Here is a 21,148-nt window from a genome sequence, read left to right on the forward strand (position 1 = left end):
TTTGCCAAATCATTTTCCAACATTTGTAGATGGGCTATATTTTCTTGTTAAGCAATCCATCAAGGGTAATCCAAATCTCACTCGCTGATTTACACACAATTATGTGATAAAACAAGTAATGAGAAATAGATCTCTTTAAGAGAAATTCAGCCTTAGAATTATTCATCCTCCATTCTTTTAATTCATAGGCATTTTCTTGTGTATCTTCCGAAGCTACAAAAGGCATTACCACAAACAACCTCCCATAAATCCTCCCCCATAAGATAATCAAATACAGGTGTGATAATCCAAGATGGGGGGAATTGGTCAATTAGAAATTTTAGGTTTAATTAAGAGAGATTAAAAATTAATCCATTTAATTAAGCACTAATTGGTCTAACCCTTGTTCAAATAGATATATCAATAAAAGCTAGGACTTAGACTTTTCTAATCATGCACATTTAGCTAACCCTTGTTCAAATAGATATTATACTGCTTAGGGTTTAAACATTTTAGCCAAGTACATTAACTAACCCTTGTTCCATTAAAACATAAACATAAGTAAGGGTTAGAGATTACCAATCACCACACGTGCAAGAGAGAAGGAAAAGAGACATCCATAAGGAACACAAGATTTATAGTGGTTCGGTCACAACTTGCCCTACTCCACTCTTCCAAGTTTACCTCCTTGGGATCTTCACTAAAATGATGAAGCCGTACACCCGACTCCTTCATCTTCAAAGGGAATAAACCCTTGCTTTTCCATTCTCAAGGGCCAAAGCAAAGCCCCTCGCACGAAGCCTTAGCGAGGTGACACACCATTGCACATGATTCACCTTTCTTCACGGGCCGAATCAGAGACCCTCGTCTTCACCTTTCTTCACGGGCCGAAGAGGAGACCCTTGTCTTCACAATTCTCAACGAGCCGAAGAGAAGACCCTCACATGAAGAACAAATAGAATGAAAATCATTCAATGCCTCTTAATAGGCGGATTACAAAGTTCAAGCTCACAATCACTCCCAAGAAATAAGCCAAAGGGAAGCCCTATGGAGTCCCTCTTAAAAGAATTTGTAAATACAAGTTCAAAGAGGTTTTTACTTTCGAAATAAAACTTGAAGCTCAAAGAAAAATGGGATTTGATATTTCTCAAATGTTCAAAAGCTTATAGAAATAAGTTTTAATCATGTATATATAGTGTATTTGAAAATATGACCATCTGGAGTAAAACTGTAAATATTTGGCTTGAAAAAGTCAAGCAGAAAATGCCACAACGGCTGGTTTGCTCGACCGCAGAGGTCGCCCGCCCCTATCGGGCGCCCTATTCTATTTTTAAATTTCTTACCGTCGCGGTCGACGGGCCACATGGCGGTTGCCCCGCGAGGGTTAACTGTTTACTCAAAGAATTTGGCTCAAAAACCTATCCCGATCGACCGACCCACGGCGGTCGCCCGCCCAAACCATGTAGGATTGTTTTGTTTTGAAACAGACACATATACCCGGTCGCCCTGCTTAACCCGGTCGACCGGCCCGATAAAATTCGAGATTGCCTGGATTTCCAGGTTCCATCCCGTGGTCGCCCGGCCTAGCCTGGTCGACTGGCCCTGGTAAAAATTACATTTTAACTTTAAAGATTAGGGGCTTTTGGGCTATGGTCTTTGGGCTAAAGTCCAAGGTTTTCAAACACATTTTTGGGTGTGTTGATGGTTTTCGAAAATGTAAAATGTCAAGTATAAAAACCATTTGAAAACCTATTGAAAGTGCATTTAAACATAAAATCAAGAGGACTCCAAATACATTCTAAAAATAAGAACCTTGAGTCTTCTTGGAATGTCTTGTCTCCTTTGCAGTTTCTTGGACTTCTTCAACTTGGGTGAACATCTTGTCCTTGTCCTGGCTCTTGTGAGTTGTCCTCTAATCTTCAATGCATGTTGAGGTACATGAGGTGTCACCATGGCATGTTCAACTCCAAGCTCCGTCTTGACACTTGTTTAGGAACTTGTGGGATCTTCATGTTGAGCTACTTTACTTGAGCATCTTCAAATGAGGATGACTCCAATGTAGGTGCAAGCTCTTGGTTCCTTTGATCCTTGATCCACAAGTCATGTGTTGTGAAGAGTTGTGTAATGGCGATTATGACATGCAATTCCTGTATACAACACAACACCTCAAAGCAACGAATCAGCCCATATATGCTAATCAATTTGGTTTGCTAGCATCAAAACAAGAAGGTAAGGTGAATGATTAACCCATGGAAACCCTTGGGGCTTACATTCTCCCCCTTTTTATGATGGCAAACAAATTGATTTGGGAGGTAGGAGATATTAAACAAATATTTGAATGAGTATTAAATACAATAAACAATTTAAGCAATGCTCCCCCTCACTATATGCACAAGTGTAAAATGACAAATGTAAAGCATATAGTACATATACAATTGGACTACCTAAGCAATTCCCAAAATTCTCCCCCTTTTGGCAACAGCAAAAAGGTAGGGATATACAAGTATGAGTGCAAGTGGGGTGTCAAGATGAAGAACATCTCATAAGAGTTATTCAAAGTGTATATGATGTGTCAATGAAGCTCATATGATGCTTATCAAAATCAAAACAAAGTGAAATGCATGATAAGCAGAGTTTTTTTTTTGTTCCAAAAGATATACTTGTTAAGCATAAATATGGGGGCAGTAGACTATGTAAGCATATCACAATGGTCTACATAAACATGAAAAAGCAATCATTTGGCTCTCCCCCTATTTATTTGTCATTGGCCCTAGGTGGAACCTATGTGAAAAGGGCATGACAAGACATAATGGTTAAAAAGGTGAGTGATTTAAACACTTGGGCTTCATTTGCAACTTGCAAGAAGATGAGTCTCTACCTTAGCAAGGATATACTCAAGTATTAGACATAACTTTCAAGTTCACAAGTTGCATTGTGTAGGGGATCTCTTGTCAATAAGCAGACAAGTCTCTTCCCGAGCATTGATATGCTTAGAACTATAACATAACATTTTTGAGATGATTTGTTTCTTGCTCATAGAGATTTACACATATCAAAGTGAAAGCTCCCCTTGACTGAGTACATCTAATTTAAATGTAATAGATCAAGGCACATGGAACCCATGATTTAATTAATCACCTTTAACCATTCTGATTGCTCAATTTATAAACCAATCACACTTTGAATATGAATAGATAATTATTAGACAGAGGATATAAGTTTAAGGCAGATGGTCTAATAAACACATGGATAAGAGAATGAAATCAATGAGGTACATATACATGGCAACCAAAAGATCATGTATAAATAGATGAGAACCATAAAGCTCAATATACATGATCAAAATGGAAGATTAATACCACATTTCTTTTATCACTTCGAGAAATGATAAAAGTGGTATTTGGAAATCTCTTGAAAGAAGTAAAACTAAACTTCTTTTCTTCTATCCGGGACTTCTACATATGATTATTTAGAAGAGCTTAGATCAATGCTTGACCCTTTCTTCCATGTAAGGGAGCATCATTTGACAAATCTTTCCGGATTGAGAGATTGGGTACTTGGTTTAAATCTTTTCCTTCAACAAAGGGTCATCCTTGAAAGGATGATCATGAAGTGCACATGCCAGCCTTTAGACAGAGTCTTCAATTTCTTTAATCTCTGTTCGTCCTTCACAGTGGAAGAATGTAGAGATAGACAGAGAAAAATTGAGTACATCTACCATCTTATTACATTTGGACGATGGAAGGAGACAAGTACCATAAATAAGCTACGAAGGACATGATCTGAGTGGGGTCCTCCGAAGCTAAAATCTTGGAAGAGATGATGGGACATGACAAACTCAAAAATATTTTTAAATCATCCATCTTCCAAGAAATTGTCATTGTCCTTTGATAATTCTTATAGTGCAAGACCTAACAATACACAATGGCTAGAGATAAGAATGTAAAATTACAGCCATTGGAACTTATCATGATTAAAGATGTTCTTATCTTTAAGAACACATGATAAGAGAATACCTCATAGACAACGAGAAGATCATCTCAATCATTGTCCAATGAAGAAGGGTTCTAGAGATTTTTCAAACTCTATAACAAGATACTTATCATTGGTAGAGATAGAAACATATAAGTCTATCCAAGATAAGTATAATGCCAGAAAAGATATGGCACTGAAGCATGGGCAAAGGGATCTTGTCAAAAGATGAGAGATGATCTCAAATTTAAAGAATAGGACAAGACCCAACTACAACACATATAGAGCAATGTGGCTCCATATGAGTGTACTTATCATCACACATCATATGATAAGGTGGATGGACAGACATTGAGCATGTATAACTCTTCCTTTGTAAGTAACTCATACAATGTATGAATCCAAAGGGATGTCCAACCCCATAGACACCAAGGGATTTAAAGGTGAATGATTTTCAAACCACCCTTGGGCCACTAAAGCATGATTGTTATAGGTAGTCATATGATATCAAAAGAGGTGACAACCTAGCAAACCATGCTCCCCCTAAATATGTGCAAATAATATATATGTATATATAACACACAAGACACATATGGCTTATTATGGTTAAGATGATGGATAAAAGCTAAAGTAATTAAATATTTTAATTAAAGATGAGTGTACACTCTCCATCTTATAGGGTAAGAGAACTAAGAGTACTAATTGAGTGATTTTTAAATTTAAGTTTACCATCTTTACTATGTACCTAGTAGCATACAGGGAAAAACTATAAAATCTATATATATTATCAATTAAGCACAGTTCTATAGAACTTAGACATTATAAGAGGGGTCAATAGAATCCCATGTCTAAGAGAGACATCCATGGCTCATCCATTGAGAGCATTCATGGATAGTCTACCATGTTTGGACACACAAATCATGGTCCAAACATCTATGCCTACATTCACAAACCACCATATAAAGATAGGGCATTTAAGCACAAAGTGCAAAAGGCCCATGAAAAACCAAGATGTGTGGGAAACAAGTGTTCCCATCACAATGTGTTACATGATAACCACAACAATGAATTGCTACCCAACAGAAATACTAGATTCCTATGACATTTTCAATTGTACTCACTTGATACATTGAATCTAGACTCATTTTCAATTCTCTACATAAACAAAGATTTTCATACAGGACTGTAGAGAATAATCTAAGGACTTCTAGAGAATGTCAAGTGATGGACACCTTGGAGACATGCATTCCAAAAAGAACTACTATGACTAGATAGTTTTATCTTAGTCATGAGAGGATATTCATTTTAGACATTTTTGGAATACATCAACTTAACCCATCAAGATTTCTTATACATTTAATGATAGTCATTAAGCACATAAGACTGGGTTAGAATGACAACTAGGTACATAGTAATAAACATACTTACTCACCTAAGGCAAAAGAGATGTCTAAGAACGGATTTGAGTGGATTTCCTTAGACATGGCTTTTACACTCAACTTTGCTAGAAATGATATTCTTCCTAAGTTGAATATACAGAGATCTAGGAAATGCCAAAATTGTCCTAGATAGAGTTCAAGAATGAAGGGAATGAACTTGAAAGATCAATTTGAACTCGAGGGCAAAAATGATGGTTAATTTTCATGGAAGCACACATATGGTTCTCACATTAAATTTTTTATTGTGGATTTACTATGTGGATGCTAAGTGCACAAGTGATGTGATTTGCACTTAGATAGGATTAATTAAGAAAGATATTCAATAAAGCACAAAAAGAAAAAGATGTGATCATTTAAGCACAATGAGCAAAGATACAAACTATTAAGAACATGAATAATGATAAGTATCTAATGCTCAAAAATAAAAAGATCTATCATTAAGCTCATGAAAACTAGATACAAAAATTATTCAATGAATTAAGTATTTAGCAAGAATGTGAATGATATAACAGTTTAACATAGCCCATAAACCAACTCATTCACTAATTAGTTTAGAGGGATTCTTTTGGAACCCAAATCCCTTTGGTTCCATCCAAGTTTGTTTGTGGGAGTTTACATTTTCTTATCCGAACAAACCTGTTAGATTTCACAATTCCAAGCTTACACTCAGAATTGTGATGCCCAAATCTACCACAATGATTATGATTGGTAGATGAGGTGCAATTAGAATCACATGACTTAGAAGTGTGTTTATCTTTTTCTTCTTGAAGTCTTTGATTCTTATTAGGGAGTTTTTCATTTATTTGTTCTTCATTTTCACAAACATGTTTATATTTTCCAATAAGTTCAATGTTTGTGATTTCAAGGCTTTTAATTTCTTTCTCAAAGGCATGGCATTTTTTAAATAAGTCAACATTTTTATTTATCAGAAATATGCTCAATTGACTTAATTTTTCATTTCTTTTCAAACATTCATTTCTTTTCATTTTCAAATTTTCAATTTGAATTTTGAAATCAGAAATTAAATGTTTGAAAGAAACTTCATTTGCAAAAGATTTTTCTGAAATCTCTTTTTGTCCAAGAATTTCATCATTTGAAAAGAGACAAACACTTTTCTCAAAAATATTTTCTAATGAAGTCTAAATATCTTTTGCATTGATGCAATTTGAAATTTTGTCAAAAATGTTAGAAGTTAAACCACAACACAATAAGATCATTGCCTTCGAGTTCAAGAAAAATAATTTTATATCACCTTCACTGCATTTCCTTGAAAAAGAAATTTTCTCTTTAATGACATCTAGAATGTCATTATCTATGGATTTGAGATAGGCTAGCATTTGTGCTTTCCAAGCTCCATAATTCTTTCCATCAAATAATGGAGTAATCAGGGTGGATCAGCCTTTGTCAAGATCCATAGGAATTGTCACAGATCTTTTCTCTTGTAGATTTTTAAAGTTAAAAATCTCTTTAAGAGCCTAGGCTTTGATACCAAAGCCTAGGCTCTTAATTGGTCAATTAGAAATTTTAGGCTTAATTAAGGAGGATTAAAAATTAATCCATTTAATTAAGCACTAATTGGTCTAACCCTTGTTCAAATAGATATATCAATAAAAGCTAGGACTTAAACTTTTCTAATCATGAACATTTAGCTTACCCTTGTTCAAATAAATATTATAATGCTTAGGGTTTAAACATTTTCAACAAGTGCATTAACTAACCCTTGTTTCATTAAAACATAAACATAAGTTAGGGTTAAAGTGTGGACCCAGATCCGAGGACGGCGCCGAGGGACGCGAGATCCCTCCTGCAATCCTCAAAGATCTCCACAATGGAAGAGAGAGCTCTACCAAGGAACTCTCGAAACTGTTGCCACCCTCACAGCATAGCATGAGTGGCGATATAAAAAGAAAGAGATACATCCTGATCCGGAGCCAGGGCTCGAAACCAAGATATATCTGAAAATAACTCAGAGTCGCCATCCATGGACACGCCATGGAACCAAAACAAATGCTCTGTTTGCAATGGATAACCAGAGATACAAAAGGTCCGTGCCTGATGACGAATGGAGAAGGTCCGAAGAGCGCCCCCAATTCGTCCGAGTACGAACACTTGGTCTCTTATGCCATTTACTATTAACCTTGAAGAGTTTCAAGCGAAAATCATATGAAATGGGAACACGCATCTCCGAGAAAACGTCTATCTAATCATGCATGTCTCGGAGATGAAAATAAGCACACACAAAAGAATCGAAATAAATGTCACCTAATGATAACTAGGTTATAAGTGACATGCCTAATGGGTGTCTAAGTTCTGATGTGCAAACACATGCAAGCTACAGCTAAAGGTATAGGATCAGTACAAGAGAATAAGAAAATACATCAAAACATACAATAACAACACAGCAAATCCTAAGACTCTAAATGATTAAGCCCGAGTCCTCGGATGGCCTGGTATTCATCCAAAGAAGCCTACGTATCCCCGCCTCCACGAGAATCAAGGCAACATAGTTCTTCGCGCCTATTCTAAGCTAGGATGCCTAAGACACCTAGACCTCTATCTTAGATTCGATCTAAAAGACCGGACTAGTTATTAAAGCTTCTTGAACGATTATTTAAATTCCAGTGAATTGTAGATTTTAGGACACCCTATATGCCCTAACTAAATGCAGGTTAGCCCTAAGCTAATGCAGGTGGTTCCTACAACCTATGTGTAACTAGGCTGTATTTCCTAAGGAAACCAAAGGGTTGACTAACGCATCTTAGACCTAGTCATCAGTCGGCGATGTGAATCCCCAACTGACCGGACGGAGGCGCTCCTAGCTAGGACAAACTCCTAACTCTAATACAAACACACAACATGCACACAACAAATCAAAGACAAACCCTAACTCTAAAACCCTCTATCTAAGACAAAGTCCTAAATCTAGAGGACGATCTTGTTGAAAACAAGGTTTTGGAAGATTTTTGGTATTTTTAAAAGGGTTAAATGATTTATTTACAAAGGTTTGGCTGGACCTGGGATAAAGATCCCAAGCTGCACTACGTACCTCCTGGAAGAGGATCAAGCCAACGTAGTTCGAAACGAACACTCAAACTACGCTTCTAAAAAAAACACTCAACACTTTAGATTTTTTAAGGTTTTTTATGTTTTTCAAATGTTTTTGATATTTTTAAAGTTTTCAAATGTTTTTGAGTTTCAAATTTCTAATGTTTTTGGATTTTTAAAGCTTTTCCAATGATCTGGACTTTTACATGTTTTTCAATCTTAAAGGGAACAGGCAAGTAATACCACAAACTAGGGCAAAGCCCTAAATCTAAAGGGGAAACCCCGAACAAACAACTAGCGTCTCAAAGAGACGAACCACAACACGTAAAGAAGCGCCCCAAGAACAGAGAAAACGATCCAAGATCCCAAGCAAGCAAAGCTCTAACAAGACTGAGTTAGTCTCTAATCAAAGTGAAGAAAAAGGTTATCAAGTAAACTCAGATTTCCATTCAATTATTATAAAAATAAATCAAGTGTTAGGCAAAGAAGAATTTTCAATTAAAAAATACACAACCTATAGCAATCATAAAATGATAAACAACATAAATTAGTCCAGATCAGCCGCTGGATAGCCTAATAAAGCAAAAACAATATCAAACACTTCTATGCCCAACCACAAACACCACCCCAATATGGGGATGAAATCAGATGATGCTAAAGTAATCATCTGATATCATAATAGACATGATAATATTTCTAATCCCGCCTTGAAATCAGACAGTACTCATGTCGATAATATCGAATAGAGTAGTCATCTGATCTCCTTCTTTCCTAAAACAATTTATTTAAATAAAATTAAACAAATATGATAAGCTTCAAGATAATCTCACCTGAACAGTCCATTCGTTATTGTCTTCACAACCTAACTCAATGCTTAAGATAAGAAGAGTATTAGAAATATCAAAAGATTATGATAATTCCAATTAGTAAAAATTTCAGTGCATACAGGGGACATCAACTTGTGCAGATCCAAGTGCGAAGCGGTGAGCCACAAAACATAAAGACGGGCTCCAAGTAACCTTATCATTGCCCTGAGAAGGGTTCTAACTGGCTAAACACTCTAAGAGGAGAGAATCCCTTAACCTGCGAAAACTCTAAGGCAGGAAGGGAAGAGGTTGGCTCAAGAAACATTCCGTCATAGCCAAACCCAAGAGGAAGTGTTCCCAAAATCGATGGAATCCCAAAACTCGGAAAAGATCCCGAGGAACACAAAGAGTAGTCCCGAAGAAAGGAAGTAGATCTCGAATGACAAAGATGATCCTGAAAATCATAAGGAACCGAGAGCAAGTGATGGTCACACAGACCCTACAAAGATCATGAACACTAAGGCAAATTATATATGAGAGATGAAGAGGAATTTGCAAGGGGTTTGATTTGCATTTTCCAAAGATTGAGTTGGTATCTCTGCAAATTCTAAGCAGAAAGAGCTCTGATGTCATCAGCAGATCAGGCTATACAATGCTCTTTAATGACAAATTTTCTTAGGTAAGAAATCAGTTTTTACAATAACATCTACCATTAGATACAATCAGATCGTAAAAATGATATATATGATCAAATTCTCAAATTAACAGAAGCCCCAAAATCTTATTTATTAAAAGAAATGAAATCGACCTGTTAGTGCAAAATGATATAAAAAAAAGATGAATCTGCTCTTTGCAGATAACATTTGAATTGGGAAAAGTAAGCTAAGGAAATGCTGTCTCTACATCTATGTTTTCAAACCTGCACCACCAACACAACTTATCTTTTACCACGGAGACAATCATCCGTGGCCATTGTAGCTCCCAAATGGGCTGAGAGAGATTACACAAGGGAAGACACAGAGAGTTGGTGCAACTTATCAAACATAGATGTATTGATACCAATCCTCGATGAAATGGTTTTAGTGAGGGGGATCTCAATTCACAATTGGGAATTAAGAATTTGAATCGATCGTAGGATCTACCCTCCCAGATGATCTACGTTCCCAGACTTCTGTGGTCGGATAGCAAATGAATTGGTAAAAGTAAAACAATCTCACCAACTAGCAGGGAACATGTGTTACACCAATAAAAAAAATTCAAGTATTGATCATGAGTTAAGGAGAAGGAAAGAGAACTACCAAAGCTTTTCGGCATCGAAGAGATTGAGACTGTCGGTCAATTGCAGAGGGTCAGTCAGATTTGTTGACGGCAAAGATGGACGGTGATTGAGTTCGCCGGAATTACGAAAATAGAAGCGACTGGACTGCAGAGATGATGGTGCCGGTTGCTCTGTGGTAGCCGGATTCCGAGGGCTCGCCGGATTTGTGTCCAGAGATGGCGATGGCCGGATCGAAGTTCTCCTCCGTCACAGATCTGGGCAAGAGTGAGATTACCTCCAAGCTTCTTTGGAGTCCCAAACAAACCCTCTTCAAGTGATTTGATGGAGATGGGTTTTAATGGGGGAGGTGATAGTGAAAATGGATGGTGAAAATAGAGGGGTAGTGGCGGTGGTCGGAGTTGGACAGACTTCAAGGGTTCGGTGGTGGCTGACGGAGATTGTGTTGGGAGATGAAAGGGGTTTCAATGGATTTTGGAGGGGTGCGGTGGCAAGGGCAGAATTGGGTTAGGGATCATCGGATTCCGATCAAGGATGCTCGGAGAAGGTGACTTGGTGGGGACGATGGCTCCCTTTTTTCTTTTTCTTTTTCTCCTCCTTATCTCTTCTCGGTCCTTCCCTCTGCTACTCTCTTCTTCTTCTTTTTCAAAAAATGGGGATCCCATCTCTCTCTCTTGCGTCTGCTGTGAAGGGGGAAAATAAAAGGAAAATGGGTTAATGGAAAAAGGATGAGTGGAGATATGGTGGTGGATATGAGGGTGAAGAAGATGAGATTTGGCCGGAGCTCCGGCGGGAGTGAGGTCGGAGAAGGAGAATCACAGGGGGGAAAGTGATTAGGGTTTGAGAAGATGGGTTTGAAGAAGGAGATGGAGAAGAGGGTTTTGATGGTGGCTGATGGAGGAGATGGTGGTGTTAATGGTGGAAATGGAGGAAATAATGTGTAGGGAAATGGGTTTTGAAGTGGGTCTGGGTGGCTGAAAATGGTAGTGATGCTGTGGGGAAAATGAAAAGGGTAGTGGTGATAGAAAAATGGAGGTGGTGGTCAACTCTCGAAGGCAGACAGAGATGCTGATGGTCGGATCTCCGGCGGGATTGCCGGAGATGATGACCGGAATCCTCCCCCTCTCTCTCCCTCTCTCTCCCTCTGTAATTTTCTAGAAAATGGGTCCTCTGTCATTTTTTTTCTTCTTTACGAGAATGGGTTTTACTTTTATATAAAGAGGGAAATAGTCTATTCACACCCCCTCCTCTCTAAATGGACAGCCCTATGTAGAGTATTTGTGACTAATCTTTTGTTCTACAGGGGGGCCTCGGTAAAAACCTGTTGTAATGAAATTTATATGCTTGCTCCCCTCACTCTTTCCTTGGACAACCAACCCTAGTGCATTTATAACTACTTTTTACCAAAGGGGAGGGGGACCAAGCAGAAAATAGGGGAAAGAAAATTTGCAAAATATCTTCTTGAGAATTGATCTCAACCCTTAAAAATGTCTTTGTCAATAAATGGCTAAGATCAAAAGCTTTCTAACCACCCAGGAAGCTTCCTGAGATTCCCCCCTAACTGATTTTGTTACACACTAATCCGTATACCCCCGTATCTCCCTGGACAACCCATTACGGACAATTTGAACTGGTTTTTCAGATTCCAGCACAACCCCTTTTCTGGCTAAATCGCCACCCTTCTGAACTTGCCCCACGATACTGTCTTAGCTTGCTTACTAGGCAAACGCGCACGGATCTTGACGAAATTTTACAGGGACCCTTGTGGGACCCTAAGCTAACCTAGGGCACAAATTGGGACCTTAGAACACTAGTTTATTAGGGCAATTATTTAAAACAAAACATGAAAGGGTTCGGTCAAAATGGGGTGTCTACAGATGCCCCTCTTTGTCAGAGTTTGCTTGTCACACAAATGGCAAAGCCGATAAGACAACGCATTTTGGCCGACCTGGCTTTAAAAGATTAAATTTTGGATTTTTTGTTTGGAAAAGGTTTACACAAAAGCAAATTGGCGAAAGAACTTTTCACCGGACTCTAACTCTGCAAATGTACTTGAGAGATAGTCCCTCACCGACTCTTAACTCGGTGCTCGCATCAAAGATTGAGGATTTTGATTGATAAATTAAACTAGGAATCACTCGACTAATTATTTGGTGGTAAAACGGGTAAAAAAAAATACTTGAGAAGACTCAAAACTGGATTATGAAATTACCAAAACGGGTAAAGAAGTATTTGAGAAAACTCAAACTTTCAATACCGGACTACAAGACGGGTAGAGAATGTTTGAGAAGACTCAAACTATCAATACCGGAATACAAGACGGGTAAAGAGCGTTTGAGAAGACTCAAACTATCAATACCGAAATACAAGACGGGTAGAGAGTGTTTGAGAAGACTCGAACTATCAATACCGGAATACAAGACGGGTAGAGAACGTTTGAGAAGACTCAAACTTTCAATACCGGAATACAAGACGGGTAAAGAATGTTTGAGAAGACTCAAACTATCAATACCGGAATAGGATGATGATGCATCGAGTTTTTATCCTGGAATCGAGAGCCAGATCATTCAAAACGGGTATAGAATGTTTGAGAAGACTCAAACTTTCAATACCGGATTACAAAACGGGTAGAGAACATTTGGGGAGACCCAAACTATCAATACCGGAATACAAGACGGGTAGAGAAGGTTTGAGAAGACCCAAACTATCAATACCGGAATACAAGACGGGTAGAGAAGGTTTGAGAAGACCCAAACTATCAATACCGGAATACAAGACGGGTAGAGAAGGTTTGAGAAGACTCAAATTTTCAATACCGGATACATCGAGTTTTTATCCTGGAATCGAGAGCCAGATCATTCAAAACGGGTAAAGAATATTTGAGAAGACTCAAACTTTCGATACCGGATTACAAAACGGGTAGAGAATGTTTGAGAAGACTCAAACTATCAATACCGGATACATCGAGTTTTTATCCTGGAATCGAGAGCCAGATCATTCAAAACGGGTAAAGAAATATTTGAGAAGACTCAAACTTTCGATACCGGAATACAAAAACGGGTAGAGAACGTTTGAGAAGACTCAAACTTTCAATACCGGAATACAAGACGGGTAGAGAATATTTGAGAAGACTCAAATTTTCAATACCGGATTTCAAAACGGGTAAAGAATGTTTGAGAAGACTTAAACTTTCAATACCGGAATACAAGACTGGTAGAGAATATTTGAGAAGACTCAAATTTTCAATACCGGATTTCAAAACGGGTAAAGAATGTTTGAGAAGACTCAAACTTTCAATACCGGAATACAAGACGGGTAGAGAATATTTGAGAAGACCCAAATTTTCAATACCGGATTTCAAAACGGGTAAAGAATGTTTGAGAAGACTCAAATTTTCAATACCGGAATACAAGACGGGTAGAGAATATTTGAGAAGACTCAAATTTTCAATACCGGGTTTCAAAACGGGTAAAGAATGTTTGAGAAGACTCAAACTTTCAATACCGGATTTCAAAACGGGTAAAGAATGTTTGAGAAGACTCAAACTTTCAATACCGGAATACAAGACGGGTAGAGAATATTTGAGAAGACTCAAATTTTCAATACCGGATTTCAAAACGGGTAAAGAATGTTTGAGAAGACTCAAACTTTCTATACCGGATTACAAAACGGGTAAAGAATGTTTGAGGAGACTCAAACTTTCAATACCGGATGGGGTGATGATATCTCGAGTTTTTTTATTCTGAAAATGACGGTCAGATCGCTCCTAACATAACCTCCTAGAGGTCAGAGAGGAGGAAAAAGAGTTAAAACATAGCATAGCTGGAAACGGTTAGGAAAACATGACTTTTACCAAAGGTACAAATCGAAGAAATTTGATGAAATCTTGCGGGCATTGGCCTCTTTAAACAAGTAAACCAAAAACTATGCCTATATCTTGAAAATTGCAAAACTAAATTCCAAATTCCAATGAGGATTGGATTTTTATTTTTTATTTTTTTTTTGAAAAAGAAACTGGAAATCGAGGGTCCATAGTAATAACCATTAAGAGCCACGCAGGAAATCCAAGGTCTGTGGCATTATACCACGAAGAGTTAAGCAAACAGAAATCGAGCATGACGAGCATAGCAATAAATCCGAGGTCCATGGCAATTAGCCACGAAGAGCCCAGCTGAAAAGGAATCGAGGGTTCACGACAATAAACCGTGAAGAGCCAAGCATTAAATCCGGGGTCTGCAGCAATAAGTGATGAAGATCCCAAAAGGAACAAAGATAAGTAATGGAAACGAATGGAATGATCATGGATAGTGGGTCCTCTTTTTTTCTTTGATTTTTCATATATATATTGAAACAATGGCCACTGATATTGGCACTCCCATAATTGATAGGCGCACAAAATTTGTTGAGCGCGCAAACTTGGCTCAGCTCCGAATAGGCTGATTCAACCCCCTTTTTCCTTTATACAAACATGATATAATCGCCTCCTTCTCTTGCGGACAACCCCCTTTTCAGATGTTTCACCTCCCTTCTGGTCCGCATTGCACTTACTCTCTTGGCTTGCTCACTGAGCAAACGAGCTCGGATCTCGATGAAATTTTACGGAGACCCACGGGAGACCTTAAGCTACCCTAGGGTTCAATTTGGGATCCCAACTCACTGATTTGACAAGGTTTCACACAAACGCTATGAATTTGGGTCCGGTCAAAATGGGGTGTCTACACGAACAAGTTTTCTTTCTCCCACATCATTCCAACTAGGGTTGCAACGGATCCACTTCGGGTCTGATCCACCTGTGTCACAGTCATGATCCATTCAAATTCCTTATCGGTCGGGTTGGAGTCGGATTGTTCTTCGGATCCTACTTTCCACGGCATGATCACAATCCATTTTAATTCGGACCGTCCATCGGAGTGTCCTATTATGTCCCACTAAGCTAAGTAAACAATTAATTTTTAAAAAAAGAGATAGAATGGCAGTCCACTATTAGTGTGTCTCTATGCAATTTTTTCAACTAAATTAAAAATTTATCTATGTTTAATCTGTGTGTATAATAATGCTTGTAAACAATAAAACTAATTAATATTACATACACAAATATAATGTATAACTATTATCAAAGAATATGATGCATAAAGAACAAAACCCCTCTCTCTTTTCCTTCGTGAAAGTATGAAATGAAACAACTTAAATGAGTGAAATCGCATTCCCAATCGATTCATTGAGTGATAAGAGAGGTTTTGACCAAAATACCTTTCATAGAAGGGTTAGCATTAACAAAATTTGGAGGGTATTTTTGTAAACCCATGCACAATCCAAAAATTTTCGGATCCATGATTTGATGATCCGAAATATGCCCATGGATCCTATTCATATGTTTAGATCCCGTTCATTAATGTTCGGATCCGGACGACCCATCGGACCTTTTGGATCCATTGAGAGCCCTAATTCCAACATATGGGGGATCTGCATTTCCTCCCATACAAGGCTACAAATGGAGCAATCTGAATACTAGCTTGACAACTATTATTGTACGCAACCTCGACTAGGGGTAGGTGACGATCCCAAGAACCCTTAAAGTCAATAACACACGCTCGAAGCATATCTTCCAAAATTTGAATTGTACATTCCGACTGCCCGTCTGTCTGTGGATGGAATGCAGTGCTAAAGTCAAGTAAAGTGCCCATAGCTTGGTGTAAGCTATCCCAAAATTGAGACATAAACCGAGTGTCCCTGTCCTACACGATGGATATTGGCATCCCATGCAATTTAATAATCTCCTTAACGTATAACTTTGCCAAATCATCAAGGGTCATACCAGCCTTGATAGCAAAATATGGGCAGACTTTGTTAATCTATCCGCCACTAGGTGTTCGAGGTAATCCAGATACAAAGTCCATGGTGATTCTTTCCCATTTCCATTCGGGAATAGGAAGCGGCTACAACTTACCTGTTGGTCTCCGATGTTCTGCCTTGACCTGCTGAAAAGTTAAACATCAAGATACAAAACGGGCAATTTCTCTTTTTCAAATTATTCCACCAGAAGGTATTTTTCAAATCTCTGTACATCTTGATACCTCCTGGATGTACTGTATATCCTGTTCAATGAGCTTCATTTAAAATTTTTCAATCCTGCTTCACAAGGAACACAAACCCTATTTCTAAAACTCAGAGAACCATCATCATCATGTATGTGAAATTTTGTCACAAGGCCAAATTCCACTTCCCCCTTAATTTTCTGCAATTGTTGATCATTCAACTGAGCCTCTTTAATCCGCTCTAATAATGTGGGTCGAACCAACAGATTAGCTAACTGGGATCCAGACCCATGATGGTACACTTCAAGACTCATCCTCCTCATATCTTCTAAGATTTGTCTCCGAGAAGTTGACAGAGAGGCAACATTCGCCGAAGATTCTTGGCTCAATGCATCCGCTACCACATTTGCCTTACCTGGGTGGTAATTTATAGTCAAGCTATAGTCTTTAATCAATTCCAGCCACCTCCGCTGCCTCATATTCAATTCTTTCTAAGTGAAGATGTATTTTAAACTTTTATGATCAGTAAAGACTTCTCAAGACTCTCCATAGAGATAGTGCCTCCAAATCTTTAATGCGATTACAACAGCTGCTAATTGCAAATCATGAGTAGGATAGTTTTCCTCATATGGCTTCAGCTGACGAGAGGCCTATGCTATCACCTTATTTTTCTGCATCAAAACACATCCTAGACATTTTCTTGAAGCATCACAATAAATAGTGAAACCTTCACCCCTAACTGGAAGAGTTATGATGGGTCCTGATATCAACCGTGTCTTCAACTCCTGAAAACTCTTTTCACATTCTTCAGACCGCATGAATCTGACTCCTTTCCGAATCAACCGAGTCATGGGTGCAGCAATCCGAGAAAAATCTTCTACAAATTTTCTATAGTAACCAGCTAATCCTAGGAAACTACGGATCTCGGAAACATTATTCAGCCTTTTCCAATCAACTACGGCTATAACTTTCTGAGGATCAACAGATATTCCCTCCTTTGATATCACATGCCCCAGAAAAGCAACACTATCAAGCAACAACTCGCATTTCTTCAATTTTGCAAATAACTTGTCTGTCTCAAGGTCTCAAGTACCACTCTCAAATGCTGCTCATGCTCAACCTGGCTTCCAGAATAAACAAGAATGTCATCAATAAACACCACCACAAACCTGTCAAAAAGGGCCTGAACACCCTATTCCTCAAATCCATGAAATTTACTGGAGCATTCGTTAAACCAAATGGCAGAACTAAAAACTCATAATGCCCATAGCGAGTCTTGAATGCAGTCTTTGACACATCTTCAGACCTAATCTTCAACTGATGATAACCAGAACGACGTTCAATCTTGGAAAAGACATGCGCACCCTCCAACGGATCGAACATGTCATCTATTAGGGGCAAAGGATACTTATTTTTCACCATCACCTTGTTCAACTCACGGTAGTCAATGCATAGTCTCATACTACTGTCTTTCTTTTTCATAAACAACACAGGTGCTCCCCAAGGTGACACACTCAGCCTTATAAGCCCTTTTTCCTAATAATTCTTGCAATTGTTCTTTCAGTTCTTTCATTTCTGCAGGAGCCATTCTATATGGAGTTTTAGAGATTGGTGCGGTATCAGGAGCTAAATCAAAAGAGAATTCAATTTCTCTATCTAGAAGCAATCCAGGGAGATCTTCAGGAAAGACATCGGGAAACTCCCTCACCACTGGTATATCTTCCAGACTCAACTCTTTTTGTCTACTATCTACTAATACAGCCAAATATACCATATACCCTTTTCTGACTAAACATTCTACCCTTTTCTAACTAAACGTTCGATTTTCATGGCTGAAACAATCTTTGGGGAAGCGTAAGCACAACTTCCAACAAATCTAAACTCTTCTTCTCTTGGAATCTGAAAACTCACTTGCTTTGCTCGACAATTGACAGTAGTGAAGTGAGAAGATAGCCAGTCCATCCCTAGTATCACATTAAAATCTCACATGTCTAATACTATTAAATTTGCAAATAATACCCTTTCCTCTATTCTGATAATACACATCCTGCAGACCTGGTCGGCTAATAATTCATCGCCTACCGGCGTACCCACACATAACACATAATCCAGAGGTACAGAATGTAAAGCATGCTCAGAAACATATACAGAAGATACAAAGGAATGAGTGGCACCAGGATCAAATAAAACACGTGCAAATCCATAAGTAACAAACAAAGTACCTGATACAACTGCTCCTGATGCCTGTGCATCCTGCTAAGTCATGGCACATGCTCTACCCTCTGTACGTGGTCTACCACTGCCCGGATGCTGAGCAGATGATGTATGTGCTGATGTTTGTCTGTGCTGATGTTTGTGCTAACAGAGTACGCCCTGACTGAGCTCTCGGTGTCTGAACTAACGAGGCCCTCAGGGCAGGGACTGGCGGAGCTCTAGGATTCTGGGGCCTCCGTACCGGCCTAGGCTCTAGCTCCCTCATTGGACACTAAGCAATCTTGTGGCCCTGCTCACCAGATCTAAAACAAGCACCCAATGCATGCCTACACAAATCATTGAGATGAAATTTCCCACAGACAGCACATGTCGGCCTATGCAAAGAAGTGGCTTTATCCTGTATCCCTTGACTAGGACGGCTCCCTTGGGAACCACGTGACCCAGATGAATTTTGTGGCCTCTCATATGGCTGATATCTCACATATCCCTGGGAACTCTGACCTTTAGAGGCACTAACATCTTTGTTCATCATCTTTTGATCTCTAATTTCTGAATCTTGATTATATTTCGAAACCAATTCTATATTCTTTGCCATGTCCACCAGTTCATCATAGCTAATAGATTTCACTGAAGCCAAGCTTATCTGAATGTAGGATTCTAATCCTTCCTCTAACCTAATCATCTTAGCAGTTTCATCCGCTATTAAAGTAGGTGCGAACCGAGCCAAACTATCAAGTTCAGTCTCATATTCTTCAACTGATCTCCCATTTTGCTTTAGCTTCATGAAATCCCTTACTAAATTACGACGCATACTAAGTGGAAAGTATCTAGATAGAAAGCATTACAAAAATCTTGCCACTTGAATAACTCTGGTTTATTTGCATTCACCCTCTCAATTCCTTCCCACCAGTCAAGAGCATTATCTTCTAACATATATGTTGCATATCTCACTTTTTCTTCGTTATCTTTGCAATCCATTGCCCGAAATGCTTTTTCTACTCTTCTCATCTAGGCTTCTGCATCATGAGCCGTACCAATACCTAGGAAAATCCTGGGAGCCATTCTCATGAACTCAGATATGTCATGACTATGCACATACTGAGCATATGATTGGGAGGGCAGTTGTGATCTCTGTTCTTGAACATACCCCACTAATTCTTGAACTAATTCTCGTACAATGCCTGGCTCCTCCACCCTACTCTCTTGATGTATGGTAGGCTGAGGGGCAGCTTGCTGCGAGGCAAATGGCTGATCTCTATGAGACCATCCTACAACTGGTTGACTTCTTATCTCATCCAGAGGTACCTCTTCCATCAAATCATCAGGGACTCTGCGCTGAGAGTTCTCCTTTCGCCGATTCATTTTCTTAGTACGAGGTTTCCTAGGCGGTACCATTCTGATTCAGTAACAACAACACGATTAATATCAGGATATATTTGAACCAGATAATAATAAGAGGAAAAGGATTGTGAGCTTGAGCGTTGGATCCTTATGGTGCGCTTGAGCTCTCAAACCAATGAGGCCCACATTGTTAGGATGATCCAAAGCATTCACTAGAAAGGGCCTTACATAGATAGGGTGTGTACAAAAAATCAGCTCCATAGGATCATCCTAACCCATCCATTTGTGGAGATCAAAATGGACAGACCACAAATCTGCCCATTTTTGCCCTCCACTTTTGGAGGGGTTAGGATGATTCAATGGAGCTGATTTTTGGTACACACCCTATCTATGATAGGGCCTTGCAAATGAATGGTTTGGATCCTCACAGAAATTGTGGGACCCATGTGATTGGTGCACTCAAGCGCACCATTTGATGTTAGAGCTCAAGCGCACGAACATATTCCTCTAATAATAATACTGAATCGGAAAAAATTATAAAATTTACACATCTTTGGAGCACATAACTAATTATATATGTCTTATACCTGCACAACTCGCCCACATGCTGACCAGGCGTCCCTAGAGCACATGAGTTTATCATGCAGTCTCTTATTAGCACAACTAATTTATGTGCAAAAACAGGTGTTCCCGATGCACAGGAATCCATGGTGCTATTTCATAATTGCTCCTTGCCTAGTTTCTACCCCACTCTCATTCTTTAATTACTTGCCCTAAAGATCTTAAACCAATGCTCTGATACCATTTTTCCTGTCACGCCCCCGAACCAAAGGCATGATAGGCACCACGTACCTGCAAAATAATAACCTCACAGGCACACAAGGCTTTCTTATAGAACATCAATATAACACCAAAGATACATTCACAATTTACTTGGGCAGCATTCAGAGCAACTAAAACTTCTAAAGCTTTATACAGACAACCACCAAAATTGTTATTTACAAACCTTTCTCCCTTTAGTATTTATAACACTACTCTACC

The sequence above is a fragment of the Tasmannia lanceolata genome, unplaced genomic scaffold (genome assembly GCF_043159265.1).
Source record: "Tasmannia lanceolata isolate RefF3 unplaced genomic scaffold, GAP_Taslan_0.1 ptg000023l, whole genome shotgun sequence".
Taxonomy (NCBI): Eukaryota; Viridiplantae; Streptophyta; class Magnoliopsida; order Canellales; family Winteraceae; genus Tasmannia; species Tasmannia lanceolata.